This window comes from Urocitellus parryii, chromosome Y, assembly GCF_045843805.1.
Source record: "Urocitellus parryii isolate mUroPar1 chromosome Y, mUroPar1.hap1, whole genome shotgun sequence".
Classification (NCBI taxonomy): Eukaryota; Metazoa; Chordata; class Mammalia; order Rodentia; family Sciuridae; genus Urocitellus; species Urocitellus parryii.
The window spans coordinates 23,615,006-23,625,504 of record NC_135548.1 but is presented as its reverse complement, the minus strand read 5'-3'; the positions used below and the strand labels follow the sequence as shown (position 1 = coordinate 23,625,504).

General features: G+C 39.6%; 1 non-coding gene and 1 pseudogene across 1 annotated transcript; one reads left to right on the top strand and one right to left on the bottom strand.

Moving 5' to 3' along the window:
• Positions 1-969: 969 nt before the first annotated feature.
• Trnag-ucc (transfer RNA glycine (anticodon UCC)) lies at positions 970-1,041 on the top strand. Its single transcript has one exon. It is a non-coding gene; the product is annotated as a tRNA-Gly (tRNA).
• A 7,164-nt stretch (positions 1,042-8,205) lies between these two features.
• On the bottom strand, positions 8,206-10,121 carry LOC144251093 (ralA-binding protein 1 pseudogene; annotated as a pseudogene).
• Positions 10,122-10,499: the final 378 nt, after the last annotated feature.

Here is a 10,499-nt window from a genome sequence, read left to right as displayed (position 1 = left end):
TGTTTACCCCAGCTACTTGAGAGCCAGAGGCAGGACAATTGTTTGAGCCCAGGTATTTAAGATCAGCCTGGCCATCATCATGAAATGCCATCTCAAAAAACAGAACAGAACAAACATCATAAAAATAATTTTCAAGTTAAAAAAATGTTTATAGGGCATACAGATATGGAGAGCATATAAAAAGTTCTGATACTAAAGCATTATTAAGTATTGAATTATATTTAATCAATGTTTTCATATGAGTATTAAAATACCAATTTTATTACTTTTTTCAAACATAGCAACAGAAACCTAAATCTTCAATATATGAAAGCACAATCTAGAACATCAGTAAATTTCATTCCAGGTAAGACTTACAAAAGTGTGTTACTCTTGGTGTTCATGCCCTGTGTAAATAAGATTAAGAAAGTTAGATCACAAAAGAACAGTGAAAAAAAATAAATGTTCAAATTCCATTCATATTTTTCTTAATATCTTTCTTGCTCATATAGAACCCAGGATAACATAGTAATTAATTATAGGAAATTTATCATCTAAATGATATTTTTTGAAGAAAGTGTACATTAATTTTGAACCTGAAATTTTATGTCTTCGGAGAAGTAAGAATAATATTTTTAAATTAGTACATTGTGCTTTGTATATGGACACATGATAGTAAATTGGACTTGGAATAAAAACAGGTGTTCTTGTTAACTATCAATATAGCTCCTATTATATGCCTAAATTAGTGAATTTCACAGTGATATTTCTATACACACGTATACAATATTTGAATCCTGACCACTCTTCTTACTTCCATTTCTATCCCCTCCTCTCTTTTTCATCCCCAGTTACCTTCCCTCTTACTTAATATTCACTCCATCATTTTCTAGTCATTCTTATTTTCTTCCCAGATTTCACATGTTAGGGAGATAATATGATAATTGGATTTTTGTTTCTGATTTTTTCACCTTAACATGCTGACCAGAGGCGTTGGTGGTATAGTGGTGAGCATAGCTGCCTTCCAAGCAGTTGACCCGGGTTCGATTCCCGGCCAACGCAAAGTAACTTACTTTGGGCTGGGGATGTGGCTCAAGCGGTAGCGCGCTCACCTGGCATGCGTGCGGCCCGGGTTCGATCCTCAGCACCACATACCAACAAAGATGTTGTGTCCGCCGAGAACTAAAAAAAAAAAAAATAAATATTAAAAATTCTCTCTCTCTCTCTGTCTCTCTCCCCTCTCTCAAAAAAAAAAAAAAATCTTTGGGAACCAATTAAAAAAAACATTTATTAAAAAAAAAAAAAAAAAAAAAAAAAAAAAAAAAAAAAAAAAAAAACATGCTGACCACCTTTTCTATTCATTTTACAGTTTTTGTATTTCTTTTTTTTAAACTTTTTATTTGGGGTTTGAAATATACCATTTCCTCCTATCTTGGGCCTTAATATTTCTACTCAGAAATCTAATATTTTTTTGATGTGTTTACATTGCTTTGAAACTTATTATGGATTTCAGTTTACCTTTGGTAATTTTATAGACTATGATTTGGAGAAGTTCTTTTCTGGCCATGTCCATTTGATATTCTAAAATCTTATATTGGAATGTCCATAACTTTTACAAGAAAAAAGAAATAATTTCAGGCTGGGAATGTGGCTCAGGCGGTAGCGCGCTCGCCTGGCATGCGTGCGGCCCGGGTTCGATCCTCAGCACCACATACCAACAAAGATGTTGTGTCCGCCGAGAACTAAAAAATAAATATTAAAAATTCTCTCTCTCTCTCTCTCTCTCTCTCCTCTCTCACTCTCTCTTTAAAAAAAAAAGAGAATTTATTTTATTCAATGAGAAAGCTTGCATTACCTCTAGCCTGTGCTTCATCTCCATTATGTGTACCAGTGATTCATAAAAATCGTCTATGAATTGTGGCTAGTGGGTTTGTAAGTTGTTTACAATTATTTTAATTGTTGTTGATATTATCTGAATGTGATATTTCATCATCAATCTGAAGCTCTGGTATTTTTTCTTTCACATGATCTAGTCTACAGGTCTGACTTAAACTGGATATTTTTATTTGAGGTATTGGGTTCTTTATTTTCAAGATTTCTAATTGATTATATTTCAGAATCTGTTATGAATTTTTTTTCATGCCCTCCCATTGTTTTCCTTAATTTACTCAGTTTTTATTTGCTTCATCTTTGAATTTATTCACTATTTTAACATTTTTTAAAAAGTTATTTTCTGGCATTTTTGTCTATTGCATTACCTTTGAAAACAGTTTCTAGAGTTATGAACTATGAACTAGTTATCTACTTGTTTTTTTATATTTCTTACATTTATATATTGAAATTTTTACATCTTCAAGGATATATCATTTCCACATTTATGTGAGTGTCAGCTTAGGAAATAGCTTTCCCTGGATATTGTGTCCTGTGCTACTGGTTAAATATGTAATGTTGAATTCTTTTCCAGATGGCTTCTGTATTATAGTTTCCTATGTCTTATCTGTGACTCATGAGTTGTAATAGTTTGCTCTGTCAAGTAACAATTTTCTGTGTCAGTGTTGTGATAATACAGTCATATTAGTGGATTAGTGATATATTCACTAGAGTACCTGAAATGCATTTTCTGAGACGGTTCCTCCATACTTGTCAATAATATGTTCTCTGCAAATATATGGGAGAGAGCTAGGCTGAGAACTTGCATAAATGAATATCTCATACCTGTATAATTCCCTAAGAGTTGCTTCATTTTTTTCTATTCTTTAGGGTATCCAGACCACTGAATTTTATTCATCTCTATCCATTACTAAATGGGTGTGTTTGGGAAAGCTTTTTAATTCTGTTCTTATTTTTAATTTTTTTCAGCAACAAGTTTTATTTAAATATTTTTAGATATATATGACAGTAGAGTGTATTTTGTAGATCTATGCACTATAACTGGCTCCATTTAGAATCAGAGAGAATATTTGGCCTTTGTTTTTTTTGGGTATTGGCTTATTTTACTTAGTATAATAGTCTCAAGTTCCAGCCATTTACCAGAAAATGCCATAAATTTCATTCTTATTTATGGATGAGAAATACTCATTGTCTATATGTGCCACATTTTCTTTAACCTTTTATCTGTTGAAGGGCACCTAGGTTGTTTCCATGGATTAACTATTGTGAATTGGGCTGATGTATATATTGATGTGGCTGTATCATTGTAGTATGTTGATTTTAAGTCCTTTGGTTATATATGTAGGCCCGACTCTTCATCAGGTCAGCTTAGGAACTGACTTCCTTAACAAGACTTCTAAATTGCCACAAATAAAATCAAGAATCAACTTGGTTGATAACTGGTTGATGGTGTTTCCATTCCAAATTTTCTGAGGAATCTGTGTACTGTTTTCCAGAGTGGTTGAACTAATTTTCAGTTTCACTAGCAATGTATGAATATAACTTTTTTTCTCTCATCCTCTCCAGCATTTATTGTTCCTTGTATTCTTGATAATTGTCATTTTTGACTGGACCAAGAATGGTATCTCAATGTAGTTTTAATTTGTATTTTTCTATTTTCAAGAAATATTGAGCATTTAAAAAATATATTTGTCTACCAATTGTATTTCTTGTTCTGTGAACTACCAGTTTGGCATCCTTTGCACATTTATTGACATCCTGTGCCAAGTAGAAGAGAATATTAAATATATTGGGTTATTTGTGTGTGTGTGTGTGTGTGTGTGTGTGTGTGTGTGACTTTTTTTTATTTTTTTTCATGAGGTCAAGTACTGGGGATTCAACACAGGGACATTCAACTACTGAGCCCCATCCCCAGCCGTATGTATTTTATTTTATTTTATTTTTATTATTTTTGTTGTAGATGGACACAATATATTTATTTACTTGATTATTTATTTATTTATTTATTTATTTATTTATTTATTTATATGTAGGGCTGAGGATCAAACCCAGGATCTCACACCTGCAAGGCAAGTTCTCTAACACTGAGTCCCAGCCCCAGTTCTGTTTTGCATTTTATTTAGATACAGAGTTGCTTAGTGCCTTACCATTGCTGAAGCTGGCTTTGAACTCTTGATCCTCCTGTTTCAGCCTCCTCAGCTGTTTTTTTTTTTTTTTTTTTTTTGAGTTCTTTATATATCCAGAAGATGAATGTTCTGTGGTAAAGACTTTCTCTCATTTTGTAGGGTCTCTGTGCATGTTTTTGATAATTTTCATTGCTGTGAGAAAGCTTTTTACTTTGTTACCTTCCCATTTATTGATTCTTTATTTTATTTTTTGCAATTTAGAAGTCTTGTTGAGGAAGTCAGTTCCTAGGCCAACATGATTTCAGAGCTGGGCCTATATTTTCTTCTAGTGGGTACAGGATGTCAGGACTAATGCTTAGGTCCTTGATGTACTTTGAGTTGAGTTTTGTTCATGGATAGAGATAGGGGTTCAATTTGATTATGCCACATACATATTTCCAGTTTTCTCATTACCATTTGTTTAAGAGGCTGTCTTTACTTTCAATATATGTTGTTGGTGATTTTGTCTTGAGAAAACAGTATTTATGTGATTTTTTTTCTCTGTGATATCTTCTCTGTTCCATTGGACTTTTTGCCTTTTTTGGTGCCAATACCCTGCCATTTTTGTAGCACTATAGTATAATTTGAGATTAAATATTGTGATGCCTACTGCCTCCTTCACTTTTTTCACTAAGGATTGTTTTGAATATTCTGGGCTTCTTATTTTTCCAAGTGAATTTTCTGACTGCTTTTTCTATTTCTTTATGAAATATGATTGACATTTTAATAGGAGTTGCATTAAAAACCATAGCATTTTTGTAGTGTGGCAATTTTGGTAACATTATTTCTGCCAATACATGAACATTAGAAATCTTCCATCTTCAAAGATCTTCTTCAATTTTTTTCTTTAGTGTTTGGTAATTTTCATAATAGAGATCTTTCATTTCTTAGATTGTTTTCCAATTATTTTTTTTTAATTTTTTGAGCCCATTATGATTCATCAGCTGATGCATAATTTGTGTACAGGATCATAATTGATTTATGAGTGTTAATTCTATATCCTGCTAGTATTCTGAGTGTGTTTATGTGTTCTAGAAGTTTTGTGGGGTAGATTTTGGGTCTTCTAATAGAGAATCTTGTTGTCAGCAAATAGGGATATTTTGAGCTATTCTTTTCCTATTTATATCTCTTTAATTTGTTTTTCCAAACTGCACTGGTTACAATTTCAATATTCATAAATTGAATAGAAGTGATGAAAGAGGGCACCCATGTGTTGTTCTAGTTTCTAGAAAGAATGCTTCATTTTTTCCCATTTGGAATGATGTTAGTCTTGGGTTTTGGGGTATAAAGTTTTTAAAATGTTCAGTTATGTTCCTATTATTCCTAGTTTTTCTACCATTTTGAACATGAATAGATGCTGTACTCTGTCAAATGCTCTTTCTTCAACTATTGAGATAATTATGTGATATTTTAGTATATTAAATAGTTATGTTTTGATTTTTATAGGATTTTTTTATAGGATGAACCAACCTGTGACCACACTTGATCATGATGCACTATGTTTCTAATGTGTTTTTGTATGTAGTTTTTTCAGTATCTTATTAAGAGTTTATGCATGTGTGCTCATTAGGGATATTTGTCTAAAGCTTTATTTCTTTAATATATTTTTGTCTGGTTTTGGTATCAGGATGATTTTACCTTCACAGTGTGAGTTTGGAAGTATTCTACCCATTTCTATTTCATGGAATAATTTGAGGAGTATTGGTGTCAGCTCTTCTTTGGTTTTGTAGGAATTGCCAGAGAATTTATCTAGTCCTGGACTTTTCTTTATTGGTAGGTCAAAATACAGATCCATGAAAAAAAACAGCTTCAAAAATGCTAGAAATCTCTGGGCTAAGTGGTTCACACATATAATCTCAGAAGCTTGGGAGGCTAAGACAGGAGAATCATGAGTTTGAAGCCAGCCTCAGCAATGGCTAAGTGATAAACAACACAGTTAGGCCCTTTCTCTAAGTAAAATACAAAGCAGGGATGGGATGTGGCTCAGTGGTTGGGTATCCCTGAGTTTAATCCCCAGTACAAAAAAAAAAAAAAAAAACCTAAAAATGAGAAAAAGAATGATGAATATGTGTAAATGTTCATTAATTATTCAGGTCACAATTAAATGGGAAAGGAAAAATATACTTGAAAAAAAAATAGATCTCAGTGATTTTCTGGTGCCAGTGATTGAACCCAGAGCATCATGAAATTGAAGCACATTCTCTATGAGTGGGCTACACTTAAAGCTGTTGTCTTTCATTTTTAGTACTTTTTATTCGTCAGTGTAGGATATGAGGGCATGTAGATTGCATGCTGAAGAAGTGTGGAATCTATAAATGCCTTACACTTATGAGAAGGATTGAGAAAATTGACATCTTATTGTATAACACAGTTCTAATTGGACCATCCTGCTCTGCTGGGACCAGATAAACTCTTCTCAATGGAATTTAAGAATGTGAAGAAATCATAGTTTGGGCTTGGTTTCTGGTTCAGCAATATAGTGTTCACCTAGCATATGCCAGATGCTGGATTCAAACCTCAGCACCACATAAAAATAAATAAAATAAAGGTATTATGTCCAACTACAACTAAAAAACATATATTTTTTTAAAGTCATAGTTTATAAAATTGTCATCAAAGGTCTTTCACATCTACCTTGTCATGGAAAATAAGACTAGAATGTGAATAGAATGCATGAATTGAAATACTCCTCTTTTTTTGAGTGGTGAATATAAACTCAGTCTATATAATTTTAACATTACAAGTTGTTTTGGTGTTTCCCCAATGGCTGTTGAATTTATTTGCTCAATCAATAATGGTCCTGGCAAAAATTAGTTCACCAACGCTGAGACAGTTGTAAGGAGACACTGATTTTAAAAACCCATGATACCGTTGAAGAAATCAGAGTTCACACCAACAGAAGAAACCTTCGGTATTGCCAGCAAATACAAAATGAACGTAAGATGTCGGACAGAATAGCAAGAAGGTGTTTATACATTTATATTTGACACCTGACCATATTTCAGTCACCATAATATCTTCTCTCCAGATTTAAAAAAAATAGTATGCTGATTTCTATAACAAAGCTTTTTTTGTACAAAAATCAAATAATGGCCGACAAGTCACAACAGTGCAATAGGTAGAGGATAAAAAACTGCATCAGACAGGTGCTGGAAATAAATACTAACCAGGAGGAGGACAGGGCCTCGGGGTGCATGGGGTCTGTCTGCAGAGCTGCAGGCGGCCTCTCCGGGCCGCAAGTGAGCAGCTGCCTCAGGAGCCTGGCCTCCCAGGAGGCTCCCGGCAGCCATCTGATCTGACCCGCCAGAAGCAAAAGGGGAATCCCAGTTACCCCCAGGAGGCGTCTCTTCCTATTGCACGATCGTCGGGGGTCCCTCAGCGGGCTCACTGAGGGCAGCGACGACCTACCTTGGTGTAGGAGCGTAAGTATGGCTTATTCAGGCAGAGACCTGTACATTGTAGCCCAAGCAAGCAATCCAGGTCACTGCTGACGGGAGGGTCTGTCACGTGGAAGGTTTTGGGTTTGAGAAACATTGGTGGGTGGATGCCTCGGGGCGAGGGGGCCGCTTCCGGCCGCCCCAGTGCAAAGACCTCTGCTGATCACTGGCAGTGAGTAGCTGGAGCCGCCGGCAGGGCGGGCAGGTTCCACGCAGCCTCCGCCTGCCACCGAGGCCACCTGGTGTCGGGCTGCGGACTGTGGTTCAGAATTGTGGGAGGGCTACAGTGGGCAAAGGGACCCGAAAGCCACCGGCAAGCCGGCACAAGGGAGGCAGCTCCCCGAATGGTCTGCACCATGAGGTGTTAAAGGCACAAGCAGGAGCCCGGGCCAGGCCGCATCCACAGAGACCTGGCTTGGTGTCCCCACCTTAATGAGATCCTGATTCTGCTGTGATAGAAAAGCAAAGAAACACGATTTTTTTTTTTTGGGGGGGGGGTTAAAAAGAAGCCACTCAAGGGTTAAAATAGTTATTTTAAGTTAACAAAGAAAATTAATTCCCCGTAAGCTGACACTATCTGGAAAACGTCCGCTGCTCCGTCCCCGGGACCCTGAGCCTGACAAGCCAACATGACGAGGAGTCTGAGGAGAGAAGGCGACTTTACAGAAGGGACAGCGCCGGCCACGCTGGACACTCTGGGCCACAGGCGCCTTCCAGCGCCACTGCCCGGGCACTCAGAGAGGCGTCTCTTGGCGGTTTCTGCTGGGCGACGGCTTTGCGGGCTCTTTAGCCGCCTTTGCCTCCGGCGCGCCATCGCGGGGCTCCTCGTCCTAGGGCTGCTCGGCCCTCGCGCGCTGTGTCTGGAGCAGGCGCAGCTGCACCCCAAGCTTGATGATGGCCTCGCGCTCCTCATGGACAGCCTGGTTCAGGTGGTTGTTCTTTATCTCTAGCTCCTCGTTCTGCCTCTGCAAGTCCTCCAGGATGAGCTGCAGCTCCTCCTCATTCTCGCTCTTGCTCTCCGAGGAGTACTCCTCTGTCTCGCTCCGGCCATGCTGCTGGCGACTCTAGATCTCGGCGATCTCGGCTCTGAGGCGCTCGATCTCCTCCTTCTCGGCGGCGATTTGCTGGCGCAGGAACTGCTCCATGGCCAGGAGCTCTTCCTGCTCCGTCAGGATCTCGTTTTCCTGGGCAAGGAGAATGTTTATGACTTCTTCCTTTTCATTAATTTCTTCTTTGGAAATGTCCTCCTTTGAGGCTATCTCTTGTGCAATCTTGGTTTCACAAGTTTTAGCTTCTCTCAGTTTTCTTTTGAGGGCTGTCAAAATTCTTTGTACTTCCCATAATCTTTCTTCTTTAAATAAACCCTTTATCCCACCCTGCAGATCTCGATGTAAACAATTCAAAAGAAACTCCTGTCTCCAGATCTCCTCCTTGATACCCGCCTGGGTCTCTGGCAGCGTGGGCATGGTGGCCATGTTCGACCACCGCAGAGGTCTCGTCACTTGCTTTAGTACCGTTTCCAAAGAGCTCTTGCACGTGTGTGAAGAGCACATACAGCACATGATTGCTGATCTGCACAGTGGGGCTGAGCACGATGGAGATGTTCTGTATGTTCATCTTCGTTTCCAGTTCCTTGGCAGTGACGTGGTCCATGTGCACAATGAGCCAGGAAATGAGAAGGTAGTTACATTCCGGCAGTTCCTGGAGCAAGCGCTGGAACTCCTGCACTTTCTCGCTCTCTGTGGCCCTCCCGCAGGCCTCTTCGGATAGGGGCATCAGCTCTTTGGTAAGCAAATTCTCTGGCAGGTCTCACAGGTACTGCTTCAGCAAGCTGGCAACAGTGTTGGGCTCGTATTCTTCCAAATTTGGAGACTCCTCTCGGTCGTAGGCTGCTTTTAGTTCATCCACCTTTGATTTAATTCCTGACACTCTGTAGATGCCCTTGCACTTCATGCCATGCTTCTCCACGTGGTCCACACACTCGCGGAACACGGCCAGCAGGCGGACACCGTCGCACATCATGGTCCTCTCCACGGCAGCAGCCAGAGGGATCCCAAAGACAGGCCTGAGGCTGGGTGTGTCCACCTGAGGCACCTCCGGCTCCTGGATGGGCTTCTTCTTTTTCTTCATTTCCTTCCACTGTTTGACAACGTCAGCTGCCGTCAAGTCCTTCGACTTCTTCTCCTTATGCTTTTCTTCTTTGGGTTTCTCTTTTATTTTAAAATCCTTCTCCTTTTTAGAAAAGCTGGGCTTCTTGAAAACATGTATTCCCTTGGACCTCTTCATTTTGGAAGGGCTTTCGGCTTCATCTCCAGAACTGTCTTCCTAAAAGGCAGCATAGCCTTCAGTCCTCTTCTCCTTCTTGAACTTTCCTTTCTTCTTGCCATGGTCCTTCTCATCCTCGGACACCGCATCGGTGGGCTCGTGCAGGGCGTCATGGGCGGGGGGGGGGGGGCGAGGGCTCACCCGTGAAGTACAGTCTAGGGAATTTTGTGGGGCTGATCTCCTCGGAGCTGGGCGTCCAGATCAGCCCGCTGCCATGCTCGGCCCTGCGGTGCACGCTGGGGCTGCTGGTGGGGGGCATGAAGCACTCGGTCATGCTGAGACCAGACACGGAGGTGGCTTCTCCTCACCTGCCCATCACACCTGCGCCGGCAGCCGAGCAACCGCCCGCCCCGCCGCTGCCACCGCGGCCCGGGCCACCGCCTTCTGCGCCACGCCCCGGGCCAGCCTCCGCCTTAACATTACAATTTTTTGTACTTCTCCTCCTCCTCCTCCTCCTCCTCATCATCATCATCATCATCATCACCATCATTGTTATTATCATCATCATTATTTATTTCACTGTTGGGATTGAAGCTAGAGCTCCTTCATTCTATGCAATACATTACTACTTAGTCCTTTAGTCTGCCCTACCAGTAGATTCTCTCATAGTAAATGCCACAATATTCACATTTTTTTGCTTGTTTGTTGTTGTATTGTTTGATTTTGTTTTATAGTTTTAATGAAGTGGGGAGGAATTTCTTCT